Raw genomic sequence first — 22243 nt, 5'->3', positions numbered from 1 at the left:
AGTAGATGGTAGTTACTCATTCACTGCATGTGAAGACAAAAAACATGACATCGAAGAAAATCCACGCTTACAAATTGACTTCAGAAGCATTCAGGAACACTTTGACTTAAAGAACATTGAAGTAGAAGACCTTTTGATTTGGCAGGACTCTTCACATGCTTTTCTTGCAAGAAGTATCTCAGTCAGGGAGGCGACCAAGAACCTGACATTGACTTTAATGGTAGTTCTGTTATCTGTGACGTGAGAAATACTGCTGATGACCATTTCAGCAGCACCTTACTCAGTCCCTTTATAGTAGTGATGCTTAGATTCATTCACTGAATTCCAACATTATACTGTCTAGTGTAAAGACAGTATAAATGGTATATTTGCCCGAACTGAATTTGGTAAGAGAGCTTTTGTTCATTTAGCACCCTTGGCTTGGAACAAACTGCAGAACGAATGGAAACTGTTCATTTCATTAAGTGCTTTTTAATCTAAACTACAAATCCTTGAGGTCACGTCCATAACATGCAGCTGTTTCAATTATATTGATTGTCATTTTAACAGTTCTTGAAGAACTTCTTCTTCTACTTGCCTACTTTGAGTACATTTCAGAGCCTGTACTTTTTCACTTTTGCTTAGGTTAAAAATTTGCTTCAGTAGTTCAACTTTTAATTGAGTATTTTGTTTTAACCCAGGTATCTGTACTTCTACTTTAATAAAGAAAGTGTGCACTTTTTCCTTGTCTGTTCATTTGACTGTTCCTCTCCTCTGCCTGGGTGAGTGGCTTTCAGTTCAAGTTTCTTTGCATCTGAGTTCTTGGAGCCTTCTTGTGCCTGCCCTGACTTCTTGGTTGTCTTGTTCAGGATCCCGTCCTGTAAGGGTGGGGGGCATCATTAACTTTCTGCTGATAGTGTTTCAAGAAAATAAAGTCATGAGGTAACCTAATGGGGTAACTTCAGATGTCTGACCTGTCTGTGATCAACAATGTTAAGCAGCACTGAGGTCACAATGCAGCTGATGGTGTTGGCCAACATGAAGATCATCATCCTCTGCCAACGCCACAGCGGGATCTTAATTTCACTACAACACAAATGGAGAAACTACAGAGCTAAACAAGATTGGAAGGACAATTAGTGCTTTACAAAAAGGTAGAGTTGTGTGTGGGATTTCCCATGCACCCTTGAATGCACCATAGGTGTGCATGTGGGCAGCTTCATCTCAGAGACAAACAGCAGCTAAACAACTGACAGTGCGTGTGCTCATGAGACGGTATGTTTAAAGATGTACTTCACTTAGTCATGTTTTTGTTTAGCCATGTTTAGCGTGTTTGATGACATATGAGCAGTTCTTTGTGCTTCTGTGTAAATGAGGTTATGCATAAGTGGCAGTTCGCTAACATAACAGATTTTATTACTGACTAGCTTCTAGCAGAGAGATTTGTTGTTTCTGTGCTCTGTGTACTGGATGTTAAATAGTGTGAAGTTGCTTTCATTGCATAGCTGTATGCGGTGTGTTAATTCATATTATCTGACTTTAGGTTTACATAACCAGTCTGAAGTAATATGCCAGCTTATTTATTTATATACTGTATTTGAGTACAGCTCAGCTGTATCTTTATGTGTATGATGTAATTTGAAGTGTAACTGGTTTGCATTATTATGCTTTGTCCACACACACACACACACACACACACACACACACACACACACACACACACACACACACACACACACACACTTCTCAATTTTAAATATGAAGAACAACAACTTGGACTCTGCCTGTTTTGTTCCACACTCATTTGAACATTAACAAATGTTCTGACCCGACACTCTGAAGCGATTGCTGCCAGCTCAGCTTTCATGGAACCTTCTAAACAAGTGCACTGCAATGAGATTCTAATGTCAGGTTCTCCCCACCTGGACTTGGTGCCTAGTATCTGTCCAACAATGAGATTGGAGATCCCGACCCCAAACATCTGTACGGAGGTGGCCAGGCCGGTGGCAGTTCCCAGAGGGAATAGAGGGGAATAGACGGCCACATGCTGGCCTGGAATGCCACACAGGCAGCAACAACTTTAACATACTAGGAAATACATTAACTCATAGTAATAATTTACCATTTTAACTTGGACGTCTAAGATTTTATTTATCAAAAATGAATTAAAAAAATAAAGTCCGCACTCACAGCAGCAAAGGAGTAGGTGACTCCCAGCCATATGGTTGAAACCAGAGGAGGGACAAAAGTGAAAGCCAGGAGTCCAAACACGGGCAGCATGAGGACGGTGCTCGCCAATGCGAAAACTCCCCGCAGACCCACATAATCCTGAAACACATGGCAGCAAGAGTGTTTCAAGATTCCTCCTGGACCTGATGAAGGTTTATTCCTATTAAAAGGGAGTTTTTCTTCCCACTGTCACAAAGTCCTTGCTCATGGGGGGTCTTAGCTTACCATATAAAGCACCCTACAGGGACAGTTGTTTTGATCTGGTGCAGTATGAATAAAATTGAATTGAAGACAGGAATAAGATTTGGGTTTAAATTAAAGATACATACAATGAGAATGCCCACGATGGGTGAGAGGACCACTAAGCTGTCATAGACTGCTCCCACAATATAAGCTGCCTCCTTCTGGCTGTAGTAGCTGTACTTATCGTGGATGAACTTGCTGTGATATGAAAAAAAAAAAAAAGAAGACAGATGTAAATGTTTGTGACACTAGTATCACTTGAACTTGCAATTCGTGCTGCTGTATTTAGAGGAATGCAGGTTTAAGTTTCACGGATTACTCTGAAAGCAGTTCTGCATGTACAAGTCTGTATGCTCACACTTTATATTGAGAACTCTACCTTGCATCAGCAATGAAGGGGAAGATGCCGTTGTAGAAGAACATGATGGTGAGAACCAGCAGCCAGTATCTTACTGACAGGAGCTTCACATCCTGAATCCTCTACACATAAAAACACACAACAATAAATGATGCTCCCCACACAGATCACTAGTGTGTCCATAATACTGAATAAATTAAGGTTTTAATCTTCAGTGTTATGTATGTATGTTGTTTTTATTAAAGGATATTGATTGTACCACTTTGCGAGACTCTTCTTGGATGGCTCCATCGAGACCCAGCTGTCTCATTCCAATCTTGTCCAAGGTGCTGACAATGACAGAAGAAGCGAAGCCCAGCACACACAACAGTGCGCCTAAGAAACAATAACATGAGAAACCCAGGTCACATGGCACCACACCATAATCCTTGAGATTTCTTTGCATTCGTCACCTACCACCCCAGAGTGTCCACTGCATGCCATATTTTTCTTTAAACGTCTGCGTGAGGAAGAAGTTCAACACCGAGCCCAGCCGCGAGAAGGCCAGGGTCAGGCTGAAAGCCAAAGCCAACTCCTTCCCTTTGAACCAGAAGGCTGTGATGCGATTCTGAACAACTAATGAAGAAGGAGAAAAGTAACTGAGCGGTTAAGAAATGCTCCTCAAAGGCGATGCTGCAGAGAATATTTGTTCATATCCATGAAGGGAACTTACCAGTCAGAGCTCCGTTGCCTGATCCAAGCAGCAGACGGCCGGTGAGCATTAGCGGCAGCAAGTAGGGAGATCCCTTGAATTGGGAGCCGAGAGCAAACAGCGATGAGCCCAAAACACAGAGAAAAGAGAAGAGAAACACACCGACTGCAAAGAGGAGCAAAAGAAATGGTTGTACCATCACTTTACTGTCAGTAGATTAAAAAGAACTGCAGACAATGCAGAGAGAAAACATAAAACAAAACTTACAGCGATTTCCTAATTTGTCAATGAGGAATCCAGCCAGGATCACCACTATTGCATTCCTGTTGATAACAGAAAGAAGCTTCTCATTGATAAGCCACTTTTCTGCATTTTCACAGTGAAATCAATGCATTAACGTGCTTACGTCCAAGCATAGATGGCATAGAGAAGATTGTACTGCTGAGGGGTCATCCCCAGTCCCTCCACACAGTCCACTGTCCCGTTGATCACCGTCGCATTGGGACACGTCAGGTTCTGTCAAAAAACAACAGTCAAACATTAAAAACAACATTACTCTTTCCCTGCTGATAATCAAGTCGTACAATATTGATGCGATCTGTAAGCAGCACTGCCTCCTGCTCACCCCTTGGAACTGATCCTGTAACACACTTGGAATGTCGACGCAAAAGTAGGACCCAAAGGTCAGCAGACAGTTAAAGAAGAGCACCACAAAGCGATAGTATGCTGCAAGACAGTGACGCACAATAAAGAAAGGGCAACATCAGGTGATTTAAAAATGCAGCATCCTCAGATCAATATAACAAATACTTTATTTTGTCTGAGGATATTTTTGTTTTTTAACAAAGTGCTAGTGTGCAACCTGGCACTGTTTTTTTTTTTAAAGGAGGGAAAAATATATGTAATTCTTCTTGTTCTGTAAAGTTAAGCTTATGAATTACGAAAAACAGAGTGGAGAATTATGTGTGCTAATTACGCACAGAGCGAACTGAGTTTTGTATTCAGCCAACTTCTCCTACAGTCACAAGCTCTTTTTGTGACACTGGAAGTATAAAATGCTGAGTTGATCACTAAGAGGTGACACACAATAAAGAAAGGGCAACATCAGGTGATTTAAAAAGGCAGCAGCCTCAGATCAATATAGCAAATACTTGTTATGTCTGAGGACATTTTTGGCTTTCAACAAAGCGCTATTGTGCGACCTGGCACGTTTTGGTTTTTAGCTTGCTTTTAAGGAGAAAAAAGTATGTAATTCTGTAATCCTAGTGGAAGTATAAAATGCTGAGATTTTAGGGAAGTGTGTTCAGGGTTACAAGCAGAGGTCTGGTATGTATCAGTAATATGTGCTGACTTGCTGTGTTTTTAATAAATAACTTTGCAGTGAGACGTTCCTTTTTCCGCCGGCTGTGCCATCGCGTTATCTTTAAAACAAAGGGTCAAAAATCATATCCTTTGCTGTCGTTTACATGAACAGAGTGAGCGGCTGCTACGCTTCTTCTGCAGCTGATGTTGGGAAACTCATATCTTAAAACCATGTGGACAGAGTATTTGTTGCTTAGTAACCTACAGCTGTCTTGGCCCCTCCACCAGCATGTGGGTCTGGCATACCGAGTGTGCTGGTGTAGTTCTTCTTCCCACCAGCAAGAGTCACTACAATTATTTCATGCCAAGATTTGTTTGTTATTAGCTGTAGAGTTAGTAATGCAGCACACTTTGAGAAAAGACTCACTCAGCATGTTGTTCGGATAAACATCTGCATCCATCCTCTTCGTTGTTTTACAGAAAGCATCGCTTGTGAGTATTTAAGTTGAACAAGTGTTAATGCAACTATATTTGCTATTATTTATGCACCTTTATGGTTAAAGGTGTACTGTATTCAGATTTACTTTCTTTCCAGTGTTGGCTAGTTTAGTCAACTGATTTGCATTATCGTGTGAATATATAGACTGAATATTGCTTATTGTCTTCTGTTTGTAGTTTCACTCTGTTGATAATTGAAGGCAGCGTCAATAAAAGGGACGATACACCTGTCAGTTGTCGAGGAGTTTATCTATCTGCATAACTGTATCCAGTGTAGCAGTGAGGGCAGAATAGTGAAAAAGCGTCCTTCTACAAGACAACCTTTGGATGTTACGTCAACTCAGCTACATCAACCATGTCTGAAGCAAGACAAGATAAAGCATCATCTGTCCGTTCAGAGAAATCATATGGGTCAAAAGCTACAAGTAGGTCATCTGCCAGTATGGCCACCCTAAACGCTCGAGCCAAAGCTGAAGCAGCACGCAAAAGAGCTGAATATGCTAAAAAGGAAATCGAAATGCAAGTTAAGAAAGCAGAGCTTAAAGTAGAGGAAACACGTCTAGAGGCCACATTACAAGCCCTCCAACAAGAACGTGATGCGGAAGCGGCACACGCCGAAGCAATAGTTTTTGAAACAGCAGTCAATGATCTTGAAGAAGAACACGTGCGTGTACCTCAAAGGGTTGACACTTTGGAACGCACGTTTAACTATGTGAAGGACCAGCTCATCATCAAAGACAGCACAAGCCCAATTGGCCACATCGAGTATAATTCAATGCCTGCACCAAACGTCACATTCCTCACGCCAAAACAAGAACCAACCAGGTCGGACACCTTAAAGGAATATGTGCTTCAACCTCTGAGTACTGACAAAGGAGAAAACGTTTCCCAGTCTCTGAAATTAATGCAGAAAACGTCACCAGGTACTTCACCGAGATTTGAACATAAGGTGAGCATGCAACAAGGAAACATTTCTGACATAGCCAGGTTTCTTGCAAGACGCGACTTACTCACCGGTGGCCTCCGAAGGTTCAGTGACAAGGCAGGAGATTACTGGGGATGGAAATCTTCGTTTGAGAATGCGATTTGTGACAGAATCAGTGCAATATGCATATCGCTTAAGAGCTGTGCATAAAAACAATCCCTCTGTAGGACTTGCTAAGGTGTGGGAAAGATTAAATGAATGCTACGGCTCCCCCGAAGCTATAGAGAAAGCACTGCTCGACAGACTGGACCGTTTCCCAAAAATCTCATACAAAGATCCACAACTGTTGAGAGAACTACAGGACCTGTTCCTAGAAATAGATGCCGCAAAGAGTGAAGGTTACATTCCAGGTCTACTCTACCTTGATACAGCGAGAGGCATTAATCCAGTGGTGGAAAAACTCCCCTATGCTATGCAAGAAAAATGGATGAACTGTGGTTCTAAATACAAAGAGGACCATTGTGTGTCATTTCCACCATTCTCTGCATTTGTGGCCTTCATCGGTAGAGAAGCAAAAATGCGCAACGACCCCAGCTTTAGGCAGTATGTGCCGCCTCCTCCTGCCCTTTCAAAGACGAATAAACTTTACGAAAAACACGCTAAAAGAGAACCTATCTCAGTCATCAGAACCGAAGTTGTCAGTACGGAGCCGAAATCAACTCCTACAAACATTGAGGACCCAAATAAGGAATGTCCTATCCACAAAAGACCTCATGCTCTCAAAAAATGCAGAGCATTCAGGGAAATGCCACTGGAGGAGCGAAAGGCCTATCTCAAGAAAAACATGATATGCTTCAAATGCTGTGCTTCTACAAACCACCAGGCAAAGACATGTAAGTCAGAAATACATTGTACAGAATGTGATTCAAAATTACACATTACAGCTCTTCATCCGGGACTGGCACCAACGACTACTGCGACAGCTACTATTGCAGAGCCCGTAACAGTTGACGGCGGGGAGCGCAATGCAGCACGGCCCACAGCTATCTCGACATGCACACAAGTCTGTGGGAGTGAATTTGAAAGTCACTCATGTGCCAAGATCTGGCTTGTGTTCATTTACCCAAAGAACTCACCTGAAAAGAAACTTAAGGCCTATGCCATCCTAGACGACCAAAGCAACAGGTCACTGGCAAAATCATCGGTCTTTGACACATTTGGCGTCACCGGGAACTCCTTTCCATATAAATTGAGAACCTGTGCTGGATTGGAGGAAGTGACAGGGAGGAGAGCTTTTAACTTCATTGTGGAATCGGCAGATTGCACGTCACGTCTTGACCTCCAGACACTTATCGAGTGTGATATGCTACCCGACAATCGCAGTAAGATTTCCACAGCTGAGGCTGCTCGAAACCACACCCACCTTCAGGAAATCGCAACTGAAATCCCGGCTCTCAACCAGAGCGCTCAGATCCTGCTGCTCATTGGAAGGGACGTTATTCAAGCACACAAAGTTCTCGACCAGCGCAATGGGCCTCCAAACGCGCCATTTGCACAGAAGCTAGCTCTTGGATGGGTGATCATTGGCAACGTTTGCCTGGGTGGAGCTCACAAACCCGTGCGTGCTAACATTTTCAAAACAAACATCTTAGACAATGGTCGTCCAAGTCACTTCCTTCCATGCAAAAATGCCATTCAGGTAAAGGAAAGTTTCAACTCGCAAGGCTACAACAAGGTCAACTCCCCAATGCGAAGAAAGCACTCTTCGATTGGAGAAACAGTTTTCAAACAAACAAGTTTGGACGAGAGCCTCGGCTACTCACAGGAGGAAAGGGCCTTTTTACAGATAATGGATAAGGAAGTCTACCAGGACAGTGCTAACAGTTGGGTCGCGCCACTACCTTTTCGTTCACCCAGGCCATGGCTGTCGAACAATAAGCGGCAGGCTATGCAACGCCTTACATCGGTACGCCACATGCTGAACAAACGCCCTCAGGTAAAAGGTCAGTTTACAGACTTTATGCAAACTTTGTTTGACAATGGCCACGCTGAGATAGCGCCACCACTCACTAAAGAAGAAGAGTGCTGGTACCTCCCCTTCTTCGGAGTGTACCACCCGCGCAAACCGGAACAAATACGCATTGTCTTCGACTCAAGTGCACAACACAATGGAGTATCCCTCAACGATGTTCTTCTTACTGGGCCCAACCTCAACAATAGCTTGTTGGGTGTGTTGATGCGACTCCGTGAAGAAAAGGTGGCAGTCACAGCCGATATCAAACAAATGTTCCATTGCTTTGTGGTCAGGGAGGACCACCGGAACTTTTTGAGATTCCTCTGGCACCAAAACAATGACATGGATCAACCGATCGTGGAATATAGAATGACCGTACATGTCTTTGGCAACAGCCGCGGCAACCCGCGGTTGCAACTTACGGACTCAGAAGGGCATCAGAGGACCGAGACAAGCAAGACATCACCACACAACATCTGGTGGAACGACACTTTTACGTAGACGATTGTCTCGCCTCCTTCCAATCAAGTACTGATGCCATTACTGTTATGCAAAACGCTCAAGACACTCTGGCTTCATCTAATCTGAGGCTACACAAGATTGCATCCAATGAGGTGAATGTAATGAAGGCATTCCACAAAAACGATCTAGCCAAGGGTCTAAAAGACCTCGACCTAGGAGATGACATTCCACCTATGCAAAGAAGCCTCGGAATAAGCTGGGACATTGCAACAGACAAATTCACGTTTCAAGTGTCCACTGCTGAGAAACCCTATACCCGCAGAGGGGTACTTTCAGTCGTCAACAGTCTGTTTGACCCTCTCGGGTTTGCAGCTCCGGTCAGCATCAAAGGCAGAGCTCTCCTTAGAGAACTTTCCACAGACATATGTCAATGGGATGATCCCCTCCCAGAAAAGTTGCTCCAAGAGTGGAGTGCATGGAAAGAGTCCCTGAAACTTCTCGAAGAAGTCAGAATACCGAGAATGTACACCTCTATATCCTTCAGTGGTGCAGGAAAAAGGGAGCTCTGTATATTCTGTGACGCGTCTACGAAAGCTATCGCTGCAGTAGCCTATGTCAAGCTAACAGACTCAGAAGGCAACAATGAACTGGGATTCATGTTTGGCAAAGCAAAACTCGCACCGCAGCAAGAAATAACAATCCCCAGGCTCGAGCTATGTGCAGCTGTTCTTGCTGTCGAGATTGCTGACATTATCACAGAGGAAATTGATGTTCCCTTCCATTCTACAAGATTTTTCACAGACAGCAGAATGGTACTTGGGTACATACAGAATGAATCCAGACGATTCTACGTCTACGTATGCAATCGCGTACAGAGGATTCGAAAATCGTCCAACCCAGAGCAGTGGAACTACGTTCCAACAGAGCTTAACCCGGCCGACGTAGCTTCAAGATCAATCCCAGCTAGTGCACTCTCATCAAGCACATGGCTCAAAGGACCAGATTACCTACTGAGATCAACCCCTGAAGTGACTAAACGTACCTTTGAACTTGTCAATCCTGAATCAGATCCTGAGATCCGTCCAACAGTGACATCACTTTCAACCAATGTCGCGGCTTCTTTCCTCGAAACGAGACGATTTGCGTCTTTCTCTACTTGGGGGTCACTGTTGAGAGCAATAGCAAGGCTCATTCATATGGCAAGGTGTTACAGGAACAGCACTCCCCCAAAAAAGTGCCATGGCTGGCATATCTGCAAAAGTCTTAGTCCAGAAGATTACAGTAAGGCAAAGAGCGTTGTTCTGAGTGGTCTTCAACACGAGGTTTACCCTGACATCTTCACATGTCTTCAAGCCCAAAAAGACATTCCAAAACAGAGTCTTCTCAGAAAACTCTCTCCTTTCAAAGACAATGCAGACTGTCTCAGGGTTGGTGGTCGCCTTTCACAAGCCAACATGGAAAGCGACGAAGCACACCCCATTATCATCCCAGGCAACCACCATTTAACTACTCTACTAATCCGACACTACCACCAACAGGTGCAGCACCAGGGGAGCCATTTCACAGAGGGAGCCATGAGATCCGCTGGCTTCTGGATTGTTGGTGGGAAACGGAGCATCAGTTCAGTCATCCACCACTGTGTAATTTGCCGCAAGCTCAGGTGGAACACAGAAACACAAAAAATGTCAGACTTACCCATTGATCGTGTGACAGTCTGCCCCCCATTTACTTACGTCGGAGTTGACGTCTTTGGACCGTGGACAATAAGCTCTTGGAGAACAAGAGGAGGCCTTGCTAGCAGCAAACGCTGGGCCGTCATCTTCACCTGCTTGGGCATCAGGGCCATTCATGTTGAGGTCATTGAGACGATGGAGTCGTCTACTTTTATCAATGCTCTGAGACGATTCATCTCTATCCGAGGACCAGTAAAGCAGCTGAGGTCCGACTGTGGGACCAACTTTCTGGGAGCGTGCAAGGAGCTCGGAATAACTTCAAAACACTGTGACAACCAGGAAATTCAAGACTTTTTATCCAAGAATGAATGCACATGGATCTTCAACCCTCCTCATAGTTCTCATATGGGAGGAAGTTGGGAGCGCATGATCGGCATCGTGAAGCGCATACTGGACTCTATGCTAATTGTCAACCTAGTTCGCCTGTTGACCCATGAGGTTCTCGTTACTCTTCTAGCAGAGGTAACCACTATTGTAAACTCTCGACCGCTACTACCAGTCTCGTCAGATCCAGATTGCCCCTTTCTTCTTACGCCTGCTACCCTCCTTACGCAGAAAACTGGATTACCACCTACACCACCCGGACACTTTGACAATAAAGATTTGTTCGGACGCCAATGGAGACAAGTGCAACATCTTTCAAATGTCTTCTGGCACCGTTGGAAAACACAGTACCTGCCGACACTCCAAGAGCGAAGGAAATGGCAATCTGTGAGTCAAAATCTTCAAAAGGGAGATCTAGTTCTTCTAAAGGACAGTCGAGCTAAAAGAAACCACTGGCCCATGAGGGTGGTTGTTGAGACCTTTCCTAGCCAAGACGGACATGTCAGAAAGATTGAGGTAAAGGTCACTTCTGGAGGAACATCTAAAACCTTCTTGAGACCAGTAACAGAGACTGTACTCCTGCTGCGAAATACTAATAGAGACATTGATCCTTAAAGATGGTGATGACATCCAATAGATGTCAGACGGGGAGTGTGCTGGTGTAGTTCTTCTTCCCACCAGCAAGAGTCACTACAATTATTTCATGCCAAGATTTGTTTGTTATTAGCTGTAGAGTTAGTAATGCAGCACACTTTGAGAAAAGACTCACTCAGCATGTTGTTCGGATAAACATCTGCATCCATCCTCTTCGTTGTTTTACAGAAAGCATCGCTTGTGAGTATTTAAGTTGAACAAGTGTTAATGCAACTATATTTGCTATTATTTATGCACCTTTATGGTTAAAGGTGTACTGTATTCAGATTTACTTTCTTTCCAATGTTGGCTAGTTTAGTCAACTGATTTGCATTATTGTGTGAATATATAGACTGAATATTGCTTATTGTCTTCTGTTTGTAGTTTCACTCTGTTGATAATTGAAGGCAGCGTCAATAAAAGGGACGATACACCTGTCAGTTGTCGAGGAGTTTATCTATCTGCATAACTGTATCCAGTGTAGCAGTGAGAGCAGAATACCGAGTGTCACGTTTCTGGGTCAGTTTGACCCAGCGAGTCCTGCCAGGAAACGTTGCAGTAAGGAGAAAATAGAAGAGGACAGGCTGAAAGTGAAGGAGAGGAAGGAGGTGAGAGAGCGGCGAGAGCCCAGGAGAAGGAGGAGAGGAGACAGGAGCAGCAGAGGTTTGTTTGTTTAAAGAGACCACTGAGTCCACAGATCTCAAGCTCAAAGGGAGAGAGTTCCAGTCTGACAAAAGATGAGTCTGAAGAAGTTTTCAGTTTCTATGCCATATGTCAGAAAAAGATCTAGAGAGATGTGAAAATCACCCACGACAATCATTTTATCTGAGCTGAGCACTAAATCAGGTAAAAAGTCTGAGAAATACAGTGGGGCAAAAAAGTATTTAGTCAGCCACCGATTGTGCAAGTTCCCCCACTTAAAATGATGACAGAGGTCAGTAATTTGCACCAGAGGTACACTTCAACTGTGAGAGACAGAATGTGAAAAAAAAAAATCCATGAATTCACATGGTAGGATTTGTAAAAAATTTATTCGTAAATCAGGGTGGAAAATAAGTATTTGGTCAATAACAAAAATACAACTCAGTACTTTGTAACATAACCTTTGTTGGCAATAACAGAGGTCAAACGTTTACTATAGGTCTTTACCAGGTTTGCACACACAGTAGCTGGTATTTTGGCCCATTCCTCCATGCAGATCTTCTCAAGAGCAGTGATGTTTTGGGGCTGTCGCCGAGCAACACGGACTTTCAACTCCCGCCACAGATTTTCTATGGGGTTGAGGTCTGGAGACTGGCTAGGCCACTCCAGGACTTTCAAATGCTTCTTACGGAGCCACTCCTTTGTTGCCCGGGCGGTGTGTTTTGGATCATTGTCATGTTGGAAGACCCAGCCTCGTTTCATCTTCAAAGTTCTCACTGATGGAAGGAGGTTTTGGCTCAAAATCTCACGATACTTGGCCCCATTCATTCTGTCCTTAACACGGATCAGTCGTCCTGTCCCCTTGGCAGAAAAACAGCCCCATAGCATGATGTTTCCACCCCCATGCTTCACAGTAGGTATGGTGTTCTTGGGATGCAACTCAGTATTCTTCTTCCTCCAAACACGACGAGTTGAGTTTATACCAAAAAGTTCTACTTTGGTTTCATCTGACCACATGACATTCTCCCAATCCTCTGCTGTATCATCCATGTGCTCTCTGGCAAACTTCAGACGGGCCTGGACATGCACTGGCTTCAGCAGCGGAACACGTCTGGCACTGCGGGATTTGATTCCCTGCCGTTGTAGTGTGTTACTGATGGTGACCTTTGTTACTTTGGTCCCAGCTCTCTGCAGGTCATTCACCAGGTCCCCCCGTGTGGTTCTGGGATCTTTGCTCACCGTTCTCATGATCATTTTGACCCCACGGGATGAGATCTTGCGTGGAGCCCCAGATCGAGGGAGATTATCAGTGGTCTTGTATGTCTTCCATTTTCTGATGATTGCTCCCACAGTTGATTTTTTCACACCAAGCTGCTTGCCTATTGTAGATTCACTCTTCCCAGTCTGGTGCAGGTCTACAATTCTTTTCCTGGTGTCCTTCGAAAGCTCTTTGGTCTTGGCCATGGCGGAGTTTGGAGTCTGACTGGTTGAGGCTGTGGACAGGTGTCTTTTATACAGATGATGAGGTCAAACAGGTGCCATTCATACAGGTAACGAGTGGGGGACAGAAAAGCTTCTTACAGAAGACGTTACAGGTCTGTGAGAGCCAGGGATTTTCCTTGTTTGAGGTGACCAAATACTTATTTTCCACCCTGATTTACGAATAAATTCTTTACAAATCCTACCATGTGAATTCATGGATTTTTTTTTCACATTCTGTCTCTCACAGTTGAAGTGTACCTCTGGTGCAAATTACTGACCTCTGTCATCATTTTAAGTGGGGGAACTTGCACAATCGGTGGCTGACTAAATACTTTTTTGCCCCACTGTATGGCACAAACTCTTAAGTCCCTGGTGGATGATAGATAACAAAAAATAAAAAAGGTTTTTGTGTGTTCCAGCTGGGGTGGAAAAGGCTAAGCATCAGGCTTTCGAATGAATTAAGACTCTGTCTGGGTCTTTGGTTGATTAACAAGGTGGAGTTAAGATTGCGGATTTTATGTGTCAATTTAACAGGTGGAAAGAAGCTGCAGACAGTGTTAAATCCTCCCAATTCTTTCGATCTTTGGGCTGAAGGAAGGACAGTACTCGGTGTATAGATGCTCAATCAACAATCCTTTATTCCATACAATTCAACACTTTATGAGCATAAACCATCTGGATGGGGAGACATACATGAAGAGGGTCACAGCAAATCTCAAACTGGTTGAGGGTTACTCAAACACTTATAGCCTCTAGTGGCCCCCACTTAGTCATAAAAACCTAAACATTCACATTCTTTCTAACTCCTAGCGAGTCTGACTTAAGGCCTTGGCTCCCTATTTTGTCTACCTTCAACAACGGTGGGGGTGTAGTTTCCCATGAAATGTGCTCTCTGTCTCCTCTACTATCAGAAAGAGCAAGATCCTGACTCTCCGAAAACAGTATTTCTTATAACTCAGCAGTATAATGCATCATAAACAATATCATTCATTCACACTGAATCGGCAGGCTAATGTAATACAAATCAGTAGGGATGGGTACCGGTATCCGGTGCCATGATGGCACCGGTTCTGACATAAACGGTAGTAACCAGACCGAAAAGCAGCGCACATTTCGGTGCTTTATTTCGGTGCTTTTTTTTCCTGAGCTGTGATACACTTTAGATTCTAGCCAATCATTTTACGTTTCCGAGGATAGTAGGCGGGTCCAGGTACGTACGTTCTTTTAGAGCAGAGCTACAGATTAAAATGCCCAAGGCGAAGCGGTCAAAAGTCTGGCTGTACTTCACAGCAAAATATGCAAACTCAGCAGCCTGCAACAAGTGCTTTAAGCTGATACTGTGATACTGTCAAAGGAGGTAACACCTCAAATCCGATGAAACACCTGGCAACGCATAGCGTTTTTTTTAAAAGCCGAGAAATGCGCCGTATTTGATAGCTTGCTGCGAGACCTCACACCGAGCACATCTACTGCGGGTGCGGTGCCTGTTATCGGACCCAGAATTAGCAACATCCCCCAAAAAGCTGAAGAGGAGAGTCCTGGCCCGTAGCCCTGCCAGTGTAGCAGAAATGATGACGGATGATGATGATGGCAGCAGCAGCCGTTCTTCTCTGCGTGAGTAGCTTAATGTTGTTCGTGTATAATTTACGTTGAGTAGGCTAACCATGTTATTAAATTAATGCATGTAAGGTGAACTAGCAAACACCATCATAGCTACATGCGGCTGTCTTCTTGTTTGATGGCAGATACTCCCTTCACCCTGGCCAAAAAGGTTAAAATGACCAAAGAAAAAGTGGAAAACAGCTAAACATGAGAGGTTTTTGGACAAAGTTTGTGTTTTTTCCATTGTTTAAGCACTGCTTCCAGCCGAGAGTGATACCATATATGCCCTATAGCTGCAGAAAAGGCTAACATTGTTATCTTTTTACAAAAAAACAGCTGAACATGAGAGGTTTTTGGACCAATTTTGTGTTCTCCATTCTTTAAGCACCGGTTTGAGCACCGTTTAAGCACCGGCACCGTTTCAAAAGTACCGGTTTGGCACCGGTATCAGATAAAACCTAAACGATACCCATCCCTACAAATCAGTTTAACAAATGTAATAGTTATCACCTTCTTCTAATTCAGGAGAATACTACAAACTAAAACTACATAATAATTTCACAATCTTTAATTAGGGGTAAATTTAATGGCATAAGATAATATTATAATCTCACAACAGGCAGGTAAGTCTGCAACACTTATTCCTAGTCCCAACTCTGGATAGTCACGTTTACGCAACAGTATAATATATATAACATGATTTAGTAACAGCAGTAATGTCCACACAGTTATTCATGGCAGTAGTCATTATAGCTATTTCAGCAGAGATAAAATGTGTTTTAAAATTGAATTATCTACTTATCTCCTGCAGATAAAGTCAAATAAATGAAAATCTGTCATTTAATAACCCGAGTGAAATCAACCTGTGGCCCACTGAATGAGTTAAATATTGCTTAAAATCAAACAAACAAGCAGACACATACCTAAGTAGATGGTAGTTACTCATTCACTGCATGTGAAGATGAAAAACATGACATTGAAGAAAATGCACGCTCATAAATTGACTTCAGAAGCATTCAGGAACACTTTGACTTAAAGAACATTGAAGTAGAAGACCTTTTGATTTGGCAGGACTCTTCACATGCTTTTCTTGCAAGAAGTATCTCAGTCAGGGAGGTGACCAAGAACCTGACGTTGACTTTAATGGTAGTTCTGTTATCTGTGACGTGAGAAATACTGCTGACGACCATTTTAGCAGCACCTTACTCAGTCCCTTTATAATAGTGATGCTTAGATTCATTCACTCAATTCCAACTTTATACTGTAGTGTAAAGACAGTATAAATGGCATATTTGCCTGAACTGAATTTGGTAAGAGAGCTTTTGTTCATTTAGCACCCTTAGCTTGGAACAAACTGCAGAACGAATGGAAAATTACTGAGTTCATTTCATTATCCCTTCCCAGACGCCTTAACGCCCACTCACACCCTGGGCCATCTGACCTCAGGAATTCGCATGATAAGGTGGGGCCAGGTTTCACAATGAACTCACCCGAAACTCTGGCTGATTGGGACCCACACCCAGTTCCACACCTTGGCTCAGGCGATTAGAGGATCATCAGGGGGTCCTTTTGTCCCTCTGTGGGGGGGACACTCCCACTAGGTTTATATCTGGGACTCTCCACCATTTGACCTTAGAACTGAAGAAGCCTCTCGGATGAGAGGTGAAACGTCTTCAAGTAACTTAAAGAAGTCCAGACGCTTTTCTTTGCAAGCTCCTTTGACTACGATGACCTGAATGACTGAGAACCTTCACAGACATTCATTTCATTAAGTGCTTTTAAATCTAAACTATGAATCCTTGAGGCCACGTCCATAACATGCAGTTGTTTTAATTAGATTGATTGTCATTTTAACTGATAGGTTAAAAATTTGCTTCAGTAGTTCAACTTTTAAATGAGTATTTTTTTTAATCTAGGTATCTATACTTCTACTACTACTACTACTACACTACTAAAGAAAGTGTGCACTTTTTCCTTGTCTGTTCATTTGGCTCTTCCTCTACTCTGCCTGGGTGAGTGGCTTTCAGTTCAAGTTTCTCTGCGTCTGAGTTCTTGGAGCCTTCTTGTGCCTGCCCTGACTTCTTGGTTGTCTTGTTCAGGATCCCGTCCTGTAAGGGTGGGGGGCATCGTTAACTTTCTGCTGATAGTGTTTCGAGAAAATAAAGTCATGAGAAATACTGCTGACGACCATTTCAGCAGCACCTTACTCAGTCCCTTTATAGTAGTGATGCTTAGATTCATTCACTGAATTCCAACATTATACTGTCTAGTGTAAAGACAGTATAAATGGTATATTTGCCCGAACTGAATTTGGTAAGAGAGCTTTTGTTCATTTAGCACCCTTGGCTTGGAACAAACTGCAGAACGAATGGAAACTGTTCATTTCATTAAGTGCTTTTAAATCTAAACTACAAATCCTTGAGGTCACGTCCATAACATGCAGCTGTTTCAATTATATTGATTGTCATTTTAACAGTTCTTGAAGAACTTCTTCTTCTACTTGCCTACTTTGAGTACATTTCAGAGCCTGTACTTTTTCACTTTTGCTTAGGTTAAAAATTTGCTTCAGTAGTTCAACTTTTAATTGAGTATTTTGTTTTAACCCAGGTATCTGTACTTCTACTTTAATAAAGAAAGTGTGCACTTTTTCCTTGTCTGTTCATTTGACTGTTCCTCTCCTCTGCCTGGGTGAGTGGCTTTCAGTTCAAGTTTCTTTGCGTCTGAGTTCTTGGAGCCTTCTTGTGCCTGCCCTGACTTCTTGGTTGTCGTGTTCAGGGTCCCGTCCTGTAAGGGTGGGGGGCATCATTAACTTTCTGCTGATAGTGTTTCGAGAAAATAAAGTCATGAGGTAACCTAATGGGGTAACTTCAGATGTCTGACCTGTCTGTGATCAACAACGTTAAGCAGCACTGAGGTCACAATGCAGCTGATGGTGTTGGCCAACATGAAGATCATCATCCTCTGCCAACGCCACAGCGGGATCTTAATTTCACTACAACACAAATGGAGAAACTACAGAGCTAAACAAGACTGGAAGGACAATTAGTGCTTTACAAAAAGGTAGAGTTGTGTGTGGGATTTCCCATGCACCCTTGAATGCACCATAGGTGTGCATGTGGGCAGCTTCATCTCAGAGACAAACAGCAGCTAAACAACTGACAGTGCGTGTGCTCATGAGTCCGTATGTTTAAAGATGTACTTCACTTAGTCATGTTTTTGTTTAGCCATGTTTAGCATGTTTGATGACATATGAGCAGTTCTTTGTGCTTCTGTGTAAATGAGGTTATGCATAAGTGGCAGTTCGCTAACATAACAGATTTTATTACTGACTAGCTTCTAGCAGAGAGATTTGGTGTTTCTGTGCTCTGTGTACTGGATGTTAAATAGTGTGAAGTTGCTTTCATTGCATAGCTGTATGCAGTGTGTTAATTCATATTATCTGACTTTAGGTTTACATAACCAGTCTGAAGTAATATGCCAGCTTATTTGTTTATATACTGTATTTGAGTACAGCTCAGCTGTATCTTTATGTGTATGATGTAATTTGAAGTGTAACTGGTTTGCATTATTATGCTTTGTCCACACACACACTTCTCAATTTTAAATATGAAGAACAACAACTTGGACTCTGCCTGTTTTGTTCCACACTCATTTGAACATTAACAAATGTTCTGACCCGACACTCTGAAGCGATTGCTGCCAGCTCAGCTTTCATGGAACCTTCTAAACAAGTGCACTGCAATGAGATTCTAATGTCAGGTTCTCCCCACCTGGACTTGGTGCCTAGTATCTGTCCAACAATGAGATTGGAGATCCCGACCCCAAACATCTGTACGGAGGTGGCCAGGCCGGTGGCAGTTCCCAGAGTCGCCTGAGGTACGACAAGGGGAATAGACGGCCACATGCTGGCCTGGAATGCCACACAGGCAGCAACAAGTTTAACATACTAGGAAATACATTAACTCATAGTAATAATTTACCATTTTAACTTGGACGTCTAAGATTTTATTTATCAAAAATGAATTAAAAAAATAAAATCCGCACTCACAGCAGCAAAAGAGTAGGTGACTCCCAGCCATATGGTTGAAACCAGAGGAGGGACAAAAGTGAAAGCCAGGAGTCCAAACACGGGCAGCATGAGGACGGCGCTCGCCAATACGAAAACTCCCCGCAGACCCACATAATCCTGAAACACATGGCAGCGAGAGTGTTTCAAGATTCCTCCTGGACCTGATGAAGGTTTATTCCTATTAAAAGGGAGTTTTTCTTCCCACTGTCACAAAGTCCTTGCTCATGGGGGGTCTTAGCTTACCATATAAAGCACCCTACAGGGACAGTTGTTTTGATCTGGTGCAGTATGAATAAAATTGAATTGAAGACAGGAATAAGATTTGGGTTTAAATTAAAGATACATACAATGAGAATGCCCACGATGGGTGAGAGGACCACTAAGCTGTCATAGACTGCTCCCACAATATAAGCTGCCTCCTTCTGGCTGTAGTAGCTGTACTTATCGTGGATGAACTTGCTGGGATATGAAGAAAAAAAAAAGAAGACAGATGTAAATGTTTGTGACACTAGTATCACTTGAACTTGCAATACATGCTGCTGTATTTAGAGGAATGCAGGTTTAAGTTTCACGGATTACTCTGAAAGCAGTTCTGCATGTACAAGTCTGTATGCTCACACTTTATATTGAGAACTCTACCTTGCATCAGCAATGAAGGGGAAGATGCCGTTGTAGAAGAACATATGATGGTGAGAACCAGCAGCCAGTATCTTACTGACAGGAGCTTCACATCCTGAATCCTCTACACATAAAAACACACAACAATAAATGATGCTCCCCACACAGATCACTAGTGTGTCCATAATACTGAAAAATTAAGGTTTTAATCTTCAGTGTTATGTATGCATGTTGTTTTTATTAAAGGATATTGATTGTACCACTTTGCGAGACTCTTCTTGGGTGGCTCCATCGAGACCCATCTGTCTCACTCCAATCTTGTCCAAGGTGCTGACAATGACAGCGGAAGTGAAGCCCAGCACACACAACAGTGAGCCTAAGAAACCCAGGTCACATGGCACCACACCATAATCCTTGAGATTTCTTCGCATTCGTCACCTACCACCCCAGAGTGTCCACTGTATGCCATATTTTTCTTCAAACGTCTGCGTGAGGAAGAAGTTCAACACCGAGCCCAGCCGCGAGAAGGCCAGGGTCAGGCTGAAAGCCAAAGCCAACTCCTTCACTTTGAACCAGAAGGTTGTGATGCAATTCTGAACAACTAATGAAGATGGAGAAAGGTAACTGAGCGGTTAAGAAATGCTTCTCAAAGGCGATGCTGCAGAGAATATTTGTTCATATCCATGAGGGGAACTTACTAGTCAGAGATCCATTGCCTGATCCAAACAGCAGACGGCCGGTGAGCATTAGCGGCAGCAAGTAGGGAGATCCCTTGAAGTGGGAGCCGAGAGCAAACAGCGATGAGCCCAAAATACAGAGAAAAGAGAAGAGAAACACACCGACTGCAAAGAGGAGCAAAAGAAATGGTTGTACCATCACTTTACTGTCAGTAGATTAAAAACAACTGCAGACCATGCAGAGAGAAAACATAAAACAAAACTTACAGCGATTTCCTAATTTGTCAATGAGGAATCCAGCCAGGATCACCACTACCGCATTCCTGTTGATAACAGAGAGAAGCTTCTCATTGATAAGCCACTTTTCTGCATTTTCACAGTGAAATCAATGCATTAACGTGCTAACATCCAAGCATAGATGGCATAGAGAAGATTGTACTGCTGAGGGGTCATCCCCAATCCACTGTCCCGTTGATCACCGTTGCATTGGGACACGTCAGGTTCTGTCAAAAAACAACAGTCAAACATTAAAAACAACATCAGTCTTTCCCTGCTGATAATCAAGTCGTGCAATATTGATGCAATCTGTAAGCAGCGCTGCCTCCTGCTCACCCCTTGGAACTGATCCTGTAACACACTGGGAATGTCGAAGCAAAAGTAGGACCCATGCAGACAGTTAAAGAAGAGCACCACAAAGCGATAGTATGCTGCAAGACAGTGACGCACAATAAAGAAAGGGCAACATCACGTGATTTAAAAAGGCCGCAGCGTCAGATCAATATAACCAATACTTTATTATGTCTGAGGACATTTTTGGCTTTCAACAAAGCGCTATTGTGCGACCTGGCACGTTTTGGTTTTTAGCTTGTTTTTAAGGAGAAAAAAGTATGTAATTCTGTAATCCCAGTGGAAGTACAAAATGCTGAGATTTTAGGGAAGTGTGTTCAGGGTTACAAGCAGAGGTCTGGTTTGTATCAGTAATCTGTGCTGACTTGCTGTGTTTTTAATAAATAACTTTGCAGTGCGACGTACCTTTTTCCGCCGGCTGCGCCATCATTTTAGTTGTAGAAACAACGTCAAAAATCATATCCTTTGCTGTCGTTTACATGAACAGAGTGAGTGGCCGCTTCTTCTGTGGCTGATGCTGGGAAACTCATATCTTAAAACTACCTGGAGGGAAACGTATGTGTTTGTTGCTAAGTAACTTACAGGTGTCCTGGAGAAATAAAACACTATATAAATTACAATCAGGGTTCTGTACTGCTCATTGGACTAATTATAGTTTGATGTTTATGGGGCGCCGTTTGTAAAGTGAAACATGCTGAAATTTTCCAACATTTTTCCACATTTAGCTCAAAACAAGTCCTTTTTTACAACATTTAGTAAAATATTTGTAACTTTTCATATTTAAAACAGAATTTTAAATGTTAAATCTAAATGTTAAATATTCAATCTCAATGTTAAATGTTAAATCTAAATATTATATTTAAATCTCAATGTTAAATGTTAAATCTAAATATTATATTTAAATCTAAATGTTAAATGTTAAATCTATATATTATATTTAAATCTAAATGCTAAATGTTAAATCTAAATATTATATTTAAACCTAAATCCAAATGTTAAATCTAAATGTTAAATTTAGGCTAACATGCAAATTTATTGCACGGATCAGCGGAAATACCAAAATAAAAGCTTTCCAAAAATCTGCGGTGCAAAAGTGTGCCGGTAGTGGTCAGACCATTGATGGGTCAGACACGTT

The 22243-nt window shown here is 42.7% G+C and overlaps 2 pseudogenes across 2 annotated transcripts; both read right to left on the bottom strand.

The window, feature by feature from the left end:
• On the bottom strand, positions 1-4263 carry LOC146512870 (lysosomal dipeptide transporter MFSD1-like; annotated as a pseudogene). Its single transcript, XR_014875812.1, has 12 exons — positions 4126-4263; positions 3907-4016; positions 3768-3823; positions 3522-3665; positions 3266-3424; positions 3069-3184; positions 2831-2931; positions 2538-2649; positions 2170-2307; positions 1902-2031; positions 954-1065; positions 1-857 (listed from the first exon to the last, which is right to left on the bottom strand). The product of XR_014875812.1 is annotated as a lysosomal dipeptide transporter MFSD1-like (transcript).
• Positions 4264-17283: 13020 nt separating this feature from the next.
• On the bottom strand, positions 17284-21535 carry LOC146512869 (lysosomal dipeptide transporter MFSD1-like; annotated as a pseudogene). The gene is made up of 13 exons (XR_014875811.1): positions 21514-21535; positions 21094-21218; positions 20888-20984; positions 20749-20804; positions 20503-20646; positions 20247-20405; positions 20065-20180; positions 19826-19928; positions 19534-19645; positions 19166-19303; positions 18888-19027; positions 17998-18109; positions 17284-17901 (listed from the first exon to the last, which is right to left on the bottom strand). The product of XR_014875811.1 is annotated as a lysosomal dipeptide transporter MFSD1-like (transcript).
• Between the last annotated feature and the right edge of the window lie 708 nt (positions 21536-22243).

The sequence above is a fragment of the Neolamprologus multifasciatus genome, chromosome 8, assembly GCF_963576455.1.
Source record: "Neolamprologus multifasciatus chromosome 8, fNeoMul1.2, whole genome shotgun sequence".
NCBI lineage: Eukaryota > Metazoa > Chordata > Actinopteri > Cichliformes > Cichlidae > Neolamprologus > Neolamprologus multifasciatus.
Note: the sequence above shows the minus strand (reverse complement) of the source record. Positions and strands in the feature narration are given on the sequence as shown.